The sequence below is a fragment of the Physcomitrium patens genome, chromosome 15, assembly GCF_059467195.1.
Source record: "Physcomitrium patens ecotype Gransden chromosome 15, ASM5946719v1, whole genome shotgun sequence".
NCBI classification, from domain to species: Eukaryota; Viridiplantae; Streptophyta; class Bryopsida; order Funariales; family Funariaceae; genus Physcomitrium; species Physcomitrium patens.
The window spans coordinates 7,327,746-7,341,625 of NC_143424.1; positions in this window are offsets into that span (position 1 = coordinate 7,327,746).

Below are 13,880 nucleotides of genomic sequence, written 5' to 3' on the forward strand. Positions count from 1 at the left end.
GTTAAAGACTTATTACTAACAATGTCAAAGATAAAATCTTTGAAACAATTTATTGCTCAAGCCATAGCATGTGACAATCGATCATTTGAAAGACATCAAGAACAAAGATATGGTTGAAGAAGAGCAAAACAAATAATAATGGCAACTTCTAATTTTTCAAAAACTTATTTATCAAAGCCAAAACCAATGTAAATTGATATGATACGTTTTAAATCCCTCATAGGGTAAGAAAAGAGTCGATAATGACAAAAGGACTTATGCTTATATTATGGAAATGCTAAACATATTCCTCAACATTATCCAAAAAAAATAACACAATTACAAAATGAGAAGCACGATTGCCAAAGAATGTGTTGGAAATTGAGTTGCTCTTGCTACAGTAGGAGCCATGCGGCTAAAATCATGTGCAACATCTAGCAAAGGTCCTATTCTCTCTTGTGATCCATGGCCTTGTTTTACAATAAAAGTCTGTTTAGGACCAAAAAATCACAAATTCTTAGCTTTAATGGATTCAGGAGCCTCAGCTTATTTTATAGATGAAGACTTTGTCAAAAAATAAGATATATCTTTAGTTAAGAAAATCAAACTTGTGCATGTAGAAGTAATAGATGGACGTTCATTATCTTTTCGGAATGTTACACATGAATTTATTTATGTAGAAGTAGCAATTATTGGTCACAATAATTTAGTAATATTTAATGTGATTAAATTTCCTTATAATTCAATCATTTTAGAATTATCATAGTTAGAAAGATATAACTCTTAGATAGAATGGATTTCATGTAATCTTGATTATTTTCATAGTTTAGTCCAAGGTCCTGCTAGGCAAGTAGAAATCCATAAGTCTAGTATATCCAAACCTTATTAGTAGGTACAAAAGCTTTCATACATGCCACAAATAAAGGGCCATCTTTTGCTATATATGCCACATCCATTGTTGATGGTGAAAAGATATCAAGTACTTATCCTAGCAAGTATGATTTTTTTTAAGATATTTTTGAAAAAGAAAATACAAATATTCCTTTGGAGAATTGTCCTAATGATTGTACTATTGATCTTTAAAAAGAAATTCAACCACCAATTAGACTAATCTATAGTCTATTACAAAATTAATTGGTTGCATTCAAAGAGTAGATTGATGAAATCTTGGCTAAGAATTTTATAGGCTATTAAAAATCTCTAGCCAATGCCCCTATCTTATATGTGAAGAAAAAAGATGGATCTCTACGAATGTATGTAGATTATCAAAGACTTAACAAGATCACCATTAAGAACAAGTATCATCTACCTTTGATTTCAGGATTTCTTGATTGACTAAATGAAGAAAAGATCTATATAAAAATAAATCTATGAGGAGCATACAACATGGTCTGCATAAAAAAAAGATATAAATGGAAGACTACTTTTCAAACTAGGTATGGATATTTTGAATATAATGTGATATCTTTTGGACTTAAAAATATACTATCACAAATTTAGAATATTGATTGGAAATCTAAACAAGAAGCTCAAGAAGAATCGGTAAGAACTAGATTAATCAGATGAATACAAGAACAACAATAGAGAGGTGAGCTAGAGCTCCAAGAGGTGTATTGTCGAGATTGAAGATCCGCTTAGTCTCGGCTCCTATATATACTATAAGCTAGGAAGCTTCTCAAGTAGCTTCCAAAATTTAAGAAGCTTCTCAAACAGCTTCCACAATCTATGAAGTTTTTCAAGCAACTTCCATTAGCTAAGAAGCTCTAAGCAGCTTCTACAAACTACAAAGCTTCTCTAGAATCTTCTAGAATCTTCTACAACTTTCTAATATATGTCCTTGATATTGTTAGGGACATAATCCTTAGATTCTTCTAGAGACAAGTTTCTAGAACCTTCTAGAAGCAAGTCTTTGGAACCTTCTAGAAGCTTCTTAGTTGGTAGAAGATATTAGGGACATAGTCCTTAGAACCTTCTAGAGATAAGTTTCTAGAACCTTCTAGAAGCAAGTCTCTAGAACCTTGTAGAAGCTTTCTAGTTGGTAGAAGTTGCTTGAGAAGCTTCATAAATAGAAGTATATATTGGAATCGAGGTTGAAGAGTTCTTCAGTCTTGACAACACATCTCTTGGAGCTCTAGCTCACCTCTCTGATATTGTTCTCATCTGATTAATCTAGTTCTTGTCAGTTCTTCTTGAACTTCTTGTTAGATCTCGAGTCTGTATTTCTGTATCAGTGATAGTTTGTCGAGACTGCACTCACCTGAGATATCAGAGCTAGTTTCTTCTTTGTTAGAGTGTGGATTACCCCTCTGCTTGGAAGTGTACTAGTATTTTAGAAGTTGCGGATTACCTTCCTCTAAACTGATACTTCTTTTGTTACAATATTGGAGTCTTATTCTTCTTAGAAAGAGTGGATTACCTCTTTTCTTGAAGTTCTTAAGGCATTTTAGAGGTTGCGGAGTACCCTCCTCTAAACCAATATTGTCTTCTTGTAGAGTCATTTCTGTCCTTCTCTTAGAATGGCCGGAGGCCAAGACATTAGTATGACGAAAAGTTCGGAGTCCAAATTGGATGCTATCATGAATGCCCTTGCTACATTATCGCAAAGAACTGCAGAGATTGAAGGAGTCATGGCAAGGCTTCATAATGATAGAGCATCTAGGATGGCACAATCTAGGTTGCACCAGCCTCAAACTTATGCACTTGGAGAAGCAACTTTGCCTCTGGTTCGACAGGCACCGCTGGTTCTACAACATAAGGAGCCTCGAGTTAGCCTTCCGGACAAGTTCGATGGTACACATTCTAAATTTCGAGGATTCCTCAACCAAATCAGGTTGATAACAATTTTACAGCCTAAACGCTATCTAACGGAGGAGTCACGTGTTGGGCTTGTTGGAACCTTACTTACAAGACAAGCTCTATCATAGTTTGCTCCTTTGTTTGAGAAATGATCATCCATACTAAACAAATTTGAAACCTTTTTGGAGGCATTTGTGAAAGCATTTGGTGAACACGACAAGGTTTGATGGGCTACAACAAAGATCCGGTCACTACGACAAGGGATGCGCTCTACATCAGTCTATGCATTGGACTTTAGGCAATTAGCATGCGACATCAATTGGAACGAAGAAGCACTGACGAGTCAATTCTATTGGGATTTAAGGGACGATGTGAAGGATTTGCTGTTAACTCTTTGTGATCCACAAACGCTCAACGAAGCTATTAGCCAAGCTGTGAAGTGCGATAACCGCCTATTTCAACGCCGCTAAGATCAATGTTCAAAACAACATATGATTCGTCACACCCCAACTATATCTACAAGCAGCATGAATTCACATTCAGAGGTAGAAGACATGCAAATTGATGCGATACGTGTCAAATCCCTTACTTTAGAAGAAAAAAAAGCAGCGTATGGAGGAAGGTCTATGCTTGTATTGTGGTGAAGAAGGCCACAAAGTTGAAAACTGCCCCAAGAAATAAAATCGACATATTGTCAAGACTAGGGGTGCGTTTATTCAGGAAAACGAGGATGCCCAGCCACAATAGGAACCGTGCGGCTGGATAGTGAAATATCGCAATAACAACCAGGTTCCTTTCTTTCCGCTCAACCTGCCCTTTATTTTACAATCCCTTTGCTTATTGGCCCTCAGAAACTGAGAACCTTAGCATTATTAGATTCAGGAGCATCTGCTTGTTTCTTAGACGAAGAATTTGTAAAGCATCATAAGATCCCTTTAGTATAAAAATCCAAACCTATTCACGTTGAGGTCATAGATGGGCGACCTTTATTGTCTGGTAGTGTCACCCATGAATCAGAACCTATAGAAGTGACGTTTAAGGGCCATAGTAGTCATATTATTTTCAATATTATTAGAACCCCATCAAATCCTGTTATTCTTGGTCTTTCCTAGTTAGAAAAGCATAACCCATCTATAGATTGGAAGTTGCGGAAGATGACCTTTCCCACAAAACCACCCAAGAGCAAGCCTAGTAGAAAATCCCGAATAGAGAAATCCTTATTTATTGAAGCAAGAGCGTTTATAAGATCGTCCAAAGAAGGCACACCGTTTGTCATTTATGTGGCTCTAACTACCAAGGAAAAGATCTCGACAACAAGTATACCGGAGCAATATAAGGATTTTAAAGACGTGTTTCAAAAGAAAAATACCGACATGCTACCGGAACACAGACCATATGATTGTGCCATAGACTTATAGGAAGGAGCATAACCGCCTTTTGGCCCAATCTATAATCTATTGCAGACGCAGTTGGTAGAATTGCGGAAGTACATTGACGAGAATCTAGCCAAGAACTTCATCTGTCATTCAAAATCGTCAGCTAGAGCATCCATCTTATTTGTGAAGAAGAAAGATAGCTCATTGTAGATGTGCGTGGACTATCAAGGCCTCAACAAGGTAACAAAGAAGAATCGTTATCCATTACCCTTGATTTCTGGTCTCTTAGAACAACTTGGACGTGCAAGGATTTTTACAAAAATTGATTTAAGGGGAGCTTACAATCTCGTACAAATCAAGGAAGGAGATGAGTGGAAGACAGCGTTCCGTAGAAGATATGGCCATTTTGAGTATAATGTCATGCCCTTTGGTCTTACCAATGCTCCAGCAATCTTTCAACATATGATGAATGACATTTTTCGAGTACACCTTGACAATTTTGTTGTCATCTATTTGGATGATATTTTGATATTCTCCAAAAATGAGGAAGAGCATGAAAAGCACGTTCGTTTGGTCTTGGAGAAACTACACGAGCGAGGACTATATGCCAAGTTAAAAAAGTGTTTATTTCACCAAATAGAAATGGAGTTTTTGGGGTTCGTTGCGACTACGGAAGGCTTGAAGATGGACCCCAAGAAGGTGGAAGCAATCATGTCCTTGGAGGTTCCAAAGACGGTGAGAGACGTACAATACTTTCTTGGCTTTGTCAACTTCTATCGGATCTTCATCAAGAATTACTCTCAAGTTGCTGTTTTTCTCTCTCGGTTGATATGCAAGGATAAGCTGGAATGGGGACTTCTAGCGGAGAAGGCGTTTCAAGACCTAAAAATCGCATTTACTATGCCTCCAATCTTGGTACATCCAGACTTTACAAAGGCCTTTTATTTAGAAACTGATGCTTTGGATTTTGCTTTGGGAGCTGTACTTTCACAAATGGGAGAAGACAAGAAGCTCCATCCGGTTGCATTCTATTCTCGAAAGTTCTCTGCTGCTGAAATCAATTATGAGATCCACGATAAGGAACTTCTTGCTATAGTGGATTCTTTCCAAGAATGGCGTCATTTTCTTGAAGGAGCTGCACACCTAGTGACTGTATATACAGTTCACAAGAATTTGGAGTATTTCATGTCGGCTCGAGTTCTAAATCGACGTCAAGCTTGGTGGAGTATGTTGCTATCTAGATTTGATTTTGTTATCACTTATCGACTTAAAAAGCAGCAAGGACTATCTGATGCCTTATTGTGGAGATCGTATCTTGTACCAAAGGCTGGAGAAGCAGCGTTTGATCAACAATATACGACATTGTTGAAGCCAGAGTAATTTTAGCTTTGCGCTACTATTATGCCAATTTATGCTGACTTCCTGAATCAGGTACGTGCCGTAACTATTGAAGATTTAGTAGCCATTGATATTAAGGAGCGTGCCAATGACGAAAAATTCAAGGTGGAGGGAGATCTTTTATACTTTGAGGAGTGATTGTATATTCCAAAAGGACCAAGACGACTCCGAGTTCTTCAATCTCGCCACAATTTTCCAGCTCTGGGACATTTTGGATTCAACAAGACCTTGGAGCTTATTTCTCTAGATTTTTGGTGGCCCCAAATGTGGAAGGATGTGAAAGATTTTTTTCTCTCCTACGACATCTGTTCAAGATCCAAGAATCCTCAGCATTGTTCTAATAGACTCCTACAGCCATTGTCGATTCCACGTCGACCATGGTCTTTAGTTTCCATGGACTTTATCATGGACCTTCCATCATCAAACTCATTTGACAGCATCTTTGTCGTGGTAGATCCGCTTACAAAGATGGCGCACTTTGTTCCTTGCAAGAAGACATTGTCGAGTGAAGTCACAGCAAGGCTCTTTCTCGATAATATGTATCGATATCATGGACTATCAGATGATATCGTATCAGATTGAGGAACCCAGTTCGTATCAAAGTTTTGGAGATCTCTCTTTGAGATACTGAAGGTGGATATCAAGCTTTCTTCGGCTTTTCATCTTCAAACTGACGGCCAAACGGAACGGGTGAACCAAGTCTTGGAACAATACTTATGATGCAGCATCAACTATCAGTAAGACAATTGGACCACATATCTGCCGCTAGCCAAGTTTGCATATAACAACACCCTCTATGCGTCGACTCAATACACACCATTCTTTTTCAAATATGGATATCATCCGAAGCTTGATTTATTGAGTCCATCAATAAATAACAATCTAGCAGCTGAAGGATTTGCGAAACAACTATCAGAGCTTCAAAATACGTTGAAGCTTCAATTACAATCTTCTCAAGAATCCTACAAGGCATCTGCAGATAGATTTCGGAATCAAGCACCTACTTTCAAAATTAGAGATAAAGTATGGCTTCTTCGACGGAATATCAAGACCAAGCGACCATGTGATAAGTTGGACTATCGAAGATTGGGACCATTTATCATCGAGAAGCAAATTAATCCAGTGGCATACTGTCTGAAATTACCGGCTTCTAAGAAGGTACATCCAATCTTTCATGTTTCTCTGTTAGAGCCTTATTGAGAGTCATCTTTTCCTGGAAGAGTACAATGTCTACCACCTAGTATTGAGATCAAGAACCACGAGGAATACGAGGTTGAAAAGGTACTGGATTCACGGCGAAGGTGGGGCAAGTTGGAGTATCTTGTTCATTGGTACGGCTACGACATTAATGAGCGAACGTGGGAGCCAGCTGAAAATCTCGCCAATGCGCCACAAAAGGTACAGGAGTTTCATCAACAACATCCTCATAAACCTAAGCCGGTTCGACGATAGCTTCCTTCTGAAGCTTGCTCACCCAAGAATATAAGAAAGGGAGAGAGCACCACCAAAATTTGTAGTTGATGTAGTTATTTTCTCCAAAATAAAATAGAATTTTTTCAGTAGCCATAGTTTGGTCTTCTGATATGGATAGCCAAGAGATAGATATTATGCTAGTCAGATTATCTCAACCGACTAGCTCACGAAAGCAACCCCGAGATGAAAAACCGCCTATACCACAACGACGACGGAGGATACCAAGTAACCGATCACTGGTGATTGTATTTGAGTACGAGCCTACTTATGATGGTCAGTCAAAAGGCGTGTTTGCAAGACAATTTCATAATGAGGACACAGAAGTTCATGCTTCGTCAGAAGTTGAAGGAGTAGGCCACTACTGTTGGCTTCAAGGACCGATGAAGCACTTGCCTCGTGAACAACAGTTGGAATTCATAGCAGATGTTATGCGACAGATCTTCACTTTCTTGCATTGGTACTGATCAACAACATTGCTTCTCAGAGACCTCAAAGCTAAAGGAGGGGATGATGTTAGGGACATAATCCTTAGAACCTTCTAGAGATAAGTTTCTAGAACCTTCTAGAAGCAAGTCTTTGGAACCTTCTAGAAGCTTCCTAATTGGTAGAAGATATTAGGGATATCTTTAGAATCTTCTAAAGATAAGTTTCTAGAACCTTTTAGAAGCAAGTCTCTAGAACCTTGTAGAAGCTTCTTAGTTGGTAGAAGTTGCTTGAGAAGCTTTCTAAATAGAAGTATATATTAGAATCGAGGTTGAAGAGTTCTTCAGTCTCGACAACACATCTCTTGGAGCTCTAGCTCACCTCTCTAGTGTTGTTCTCATCTGATTAATCTAGTTCTTGCCAGTTCTTCTTGAACTTCTTGTTAGATCTCGAGTTTGTATTTCTGTGTCCGTTATAGTTATCACCCCCCCCCTTTTAGCTTCGAGGTCTCCAAGAAGCACTCCTACTGCGAGTCAATACCAACATAAGAAGTTGAAAATTTGTCACATAGTGTCTGCAATATACTCCAATTATTGTTCGCACGGCAAGTAGTTCATTGGTCCTTGTAACCAACGATAGTGTCTTACGCCTTTGATTTCCAACCCGGTATGAACTTTCGTGTCTTCATTGTAAAAATGTCTTGCAAACACTCCTTCGAAAAGATCACCATAGGCAGGTTCTATTTCAAATTCAATCACTAGCGACCTGTTATTAGATATCCTCCGTCATCTTTGTGATACATGCGGTTCTTCATCTCGAGGTTTTCTTTGTGAGATACTCGGTTGAGAAGACATAACTGGTATGGTATCTATCTCTTAGCTATCCATATTATACCAAAAAATACAAGCACTAAACATGGAAGAATGGGTTAAGGTTACAGATTTATAGTCTCTAACTATATCTTTTAGAGGTTCCTTCTCCCCCTTCTATATAAGGCCAAGGATTAAAAAGCTTCAAGGAGAAAGAACTTCACTGAAAAACTTTCATCAAAAGGGTTTAGGTTTCTGAGCATAGCATCAATGAAACTCATGTACCTTTTGCAATGTATTGATAAGATTTTTCGCTGGTTCCCATGTATACTCATTGATATCATAGCCGCTCCAATATACTAGGTGCTCCAATTTTTCCTACTTACGTTGTAAATCTAGTACCTTTTCCACCTTGTATTCTTCGTAGTTCTCAATTTCAATACTAGGTGGCAAAAATTGCACTCTTTCAGAAAAAGATGACTCTCGAGAAGGCTCCAACAAAAAAACATGAAAGACTAGGTATACCTTCATAGCAGTCGGTAACCCCAGACGGTACACCACTAGATTGATTTGCTTCTGAATGACAAATGGTCCCAATCTTAGGTAGTCCAACTTATCACATTGTGGCTTGGTTTTGATATTCCATTGAAGCAGCCATACTTTATCTCCAATTTTGAAAGTAGGTGCCTCATTCAAAAATTTGTCTATGGTGTCGTATTACTCGTTGTTTTGCTCAGGAATGCACCGGGTACTTAGTTGTAGAAGGTGAGACTATGTTTCACAAATAGCCAAGAAATCCTAATAGGTTTCACAAATGCGAGAAGAATATAATCTGAATTTCAATTCAAAAGTGCTTAAAACACTATTCTTAGTAGTCTTAACCATACATAAATCCCAATTACCTTGTTACTTTCATATTTAAGCAATTTAGATTTTTTCTTGTAAATCCCAATCCTAATTAGTGAGCTTTAACAAGCTGTAACATCCAATCCGACCGTCCACTTGATGTGGAATTTTGCATGCAATTGTCAATTCAAGTCTTCTAAATGCTTAAGAATTTTTAGCCCAATCCAACTTACAGATTATGAGGAAACCTCCAAAAATTGCACCAATGTCACTCAGCCACCAACATGAAAAACGAAGTAGAAATCCCAGCAATGATTTCTCCTTCTCCAACTATTAAATTTGTTTCAAAATTGGTTTTTAGCTTGATATTTAATTCTTCCAACACCATGCCAATTTTCACCTTAATCCGACCAATAGATCTTCAAATATCATAGAAACTCTACCCAACCTCAAACTGCCACCTTCCAAAACCCTCTTGTACTAAAAACTAGATATCTCTAAACCACGCCGTTAGATTATTACAAAATTTTGTATACACTTAGCAGACCCAATAATCCAAAAAATTTCAAATTTTCAACCGTAGATGTCATGCCAATTGTACGAACTAGCCAAAATTTCTAGCCCTAATTATATTATATAAAACCCAAATCACTGATACAAATCCTGACTTTGAACAACAATTGTTAAAAACTCCAAAATCCTCTCAAAACAATCCTTATGTCTTTAGAATGAACTTCAAGCTAGCTCTCAAATCCTACTCTTTGAACTTCGAATGAAATCCTATATTGCCCTAGGTCATCATTTTAGTGGCCAAAGGTCTGATTTCGACCCTATCTCACAAACGGTCAATCCTTGAGTATCAATCTATCCTATCTTAAGGAGTTTTTAGCCCAATCCTACTCTCAACTTAACCCTAGTACCAACTATATTAATTATTTACCTCTTCTAACTCGATTTCATCAATTTATGGTCTTTCTAAAGTAGTAGAAGAGTCTCTATAACCTAGAAGGTAAAATTACTAACTAACCTTCAACCTACTAATTATTAAGATAAGAAAATAACCTAAGAGGCTTTTATAAAAGCCATGTTTAGATGCCTCAAATTATAATTAAACTAAGATAATTAGATATTAATTAGAAATTCAATTTTGATTATAATTTCACTATATAGTCGTATTACATCACGACAACAAATATATATCTATTGTAATTATTACTTAGATAATATAAATAGATAGAAGTAGGTAAAAGTAGATTAATTTCATAATACCTTTAAAAAAAAGCTTCCTGGAAACTTTCTAGATGTTGTTTTGACTTTACATAAGTTTGTAATTAATTGATAGGTTAAAAACTTAGTCAACAAGCTAATCATGTGCCATATGTATTAGTAGCTTGCAGAACAAGCTAAATATGTAGCGCTTATATAGAAATATAAATATAATCTTAAATTATAATAAAATTTTAAAATTAATATAATAAAGCAAAGAATGAATAATATAAGAAATTCTATTCAAATTATATTGAATCATAATAATAATATAAAAATTTAAGTATTTTGTATTTAAAAATAATTTTTGGTATTTTAATAATATATATTTTATTAAAATTAAATCCTTTGGATAATAAAAAAGGATTTTTTTTGAATATTTTAAAATAATTCTAATTTAATATTTTTGTTTAAGTATTAAATTTGAAGTAACTTAATGATTTAAAAAATATTTGTATAGCTAAAAGTATCTTTATGAAACACATACATACACATATAAATAAATCAATATATTTAAAATAGTGGAAACTTCTGCCCTTGGGTACCACAATCTTTGATAGTGCCATCCATAAATTTTGTTATTCATCCATGTTCATTTGTGTTCATCAATATTTAATGAATGAAAAGAATTTTTTATATCTTTATCTTATTCTTTAGTAATTTTATATAATAAATAATATATTTTATTAATATAATATAATTTTAATAAAACTACAACTTATTATACATAATTTTAAAAAAATATATGATTTTTTTATTATTTAATTAAACTTAGATTTAGGAATTTAGGATTTTATAAAGGCATAAAAAACATAACAACCATCTTGTATAATCTCTATTTTTCACTAAAAGGTGCAACACCAAGTTACAACACTCTGCATATTCACTTTTGAAGACCTTCCAAACATCACCATCTAATCAAGTAGATTGTCTCTTTGAAGGGACTCAAAAAAAGTCCCCTCTAAGAATCATCACTAAACCAAGTATATTCAACTTGAGAAGTTCCACATTCTTGTTGTAAAAATATTTGTATGAAAAAGAAAAAATAATAATAAAAATATTGAAAAAAAAGGAAGGAAACAAAGAAAGAATAACAAATAGAAAAAATCTACTACAAAGTCAGATGCTCTACACACACAAAAACATGTACAAAAAAAAAACACTTTTCTCTTGTCTAAGAGAATAATCCACCAAACTACAACATATACAAGAATAGGCAAATTTTATGTACAAGCACAATGAATAATTATGCAAGTATGCATTAACAAAGACTAGCAATGTAGCTATGCCGAAGATAAGCCAAGAAGAGGAGCACTAAGTGATGGAAAGAGTGACAATTAAAGCAACCAAGGTTTCTTCAAATATATTATTAGTATTTTTAAAATATATTATTAGTATTTTTAAAATATATTATTAGTATTTTTAATTTTTTCTTATCAATATGCAAAAGAAATTAAATGAGTAATTACATATGACATAAAGAACAAAGTCAACTCAAGTTATTAATTGGTAAAGAAGTATCAGTTTCTTATATCATATAAATATATAAATTATACAAAAATAAAAAAATTGGTACATAAAAATATATTTTAAAAATATTAAGTAAATATAATAAAATATTTTATAGTATTTAACAAAAAAAATATTTTAATACATCTAAATAGCTAAAAATATCAAAATAACAACTCATAGATGTGGTAGAAATATTAATTTGTACAAATTCGTAGATCAATTATATATATATATATATAATCAACACTTAATATAATAAATTAAGAAGAATTTCGTGGAGAGTTAAAGGAGTTGAATTATTCAAGAAATATATTTTTTTTATATATCTATATAACTTCAAAAAATAAAATAAATAAAATAAATTATAGTAGATTTTTACCAAAATTAAAAATTAAAGTATATTATGTATGTATATGTATATATATTAAAAATATTAATAAAGATTATTTCAAATAATTACTTAACAAGTTTCTAATATGTATGCTAGTTAAAAATGACAAAAATATTTTTTAATGAAATTATTTATGTGAAGTAGCGACATGTTGTGATATCTTATGAATATATGCCATCTTTTAAATGCTATTTATTCTTATAAATAGCTTATGTTTTTTTATAATTACGTGATTTAAATTTTAGTTTCTAATTTGTTGAATTCTAAAAAAATAATATTATATTGTATTGTATTATTAAAAATTATTTAATTTATTATTTATTTTTAAAAATTTATGGTGGTTATAATATAATAATAAAATATTATATTTTATCCTATTATCCAACTTTAGTAATATTTAAATTAATTTTATATTTAATTTTTGTAAATTTTAAATTCAACAAATATACAAAATAATCTTAAAAATTCTAAATTAAAACAAAAAAAGTATAAAGAAATTACTACCAAATTTTTATATTTTTACATTATTATTTTATGATTTTTATATATTTTTTAAAAATTACAAGTTTATATTGATTGGCTTTACATTATACAAATATTTTTGCAAGAAAATGTTAAGATAGTAGGTGGTAGCAAGATCCTTATTTTTATGCATTTTAATTTCTTTTAAAGAATAGCAACAATAACAACAACAACTAGCCATAAAACATGTCCAAATAAAGATATTGAGTTATCAAAAGTCTTGAAATTGATTCCAAATACTAATATTGTATATATCTATCTTTCTATTTATATAAATAGATATATAGAAGAATATTAAATAGATCCATAATTTTACTAAATAGACCCACCTTTGATAAAGAATATAGTAATCATGATGAATATGATTGATTTTTATTAGCTACAAATTGAATAGTAGGGAAATGAATCTAAAAATCAATATAATTTTTCATGATGGTTTTAGTAAAAACTTAGGTCTATTCAACATTCTCCTATGTATGTATATATATATATATATATATATATAGAATGCTAGTTAATAGTTATTGTTGTTGTTGTATTTGTTTGTTTGTTTTTTTTTGTTTTTTTTTTGTTTTCTTTAAAAAAATTGACATGTACAGTGACAAACAAAACCGAGTACAAAATCTGAAGTACCAACTTTCAACAACAATTACAGAAATTTCAATGATTGCTTTATAAATCTGAAAGTTACATGGAATAATACACAGAGTCTTGTACACATGTACAAAGTTGCACATCAAATTGATAACTAAACATCCTTCTACAAAGTCAAATCAACAACTATGTCTTGTACTCAGTATTGTTCAAAGAAAATCTTCAAACTTCAATATTTAGTCCAATAACCTTTTGCTTCCAAAACAGCTGAAATCCTTCTTGGCATATTTTTGTATAGTTTCTCACAATCTTTTGCATCAAAACTAGGGTAAATACTACAAACATTCTCCCACAATTCTTGAACACCTCTTGGCCTTGGAGTGACTTGGCTTAAACGCTGTTTGAGAAGGGCCCAAAAATGTGCCATTGGATTCAAATCTGGAGATTGAGCTGGCCATCGAAGGACCTGAAATGGCTGTGAAGAGAGCCAAAACT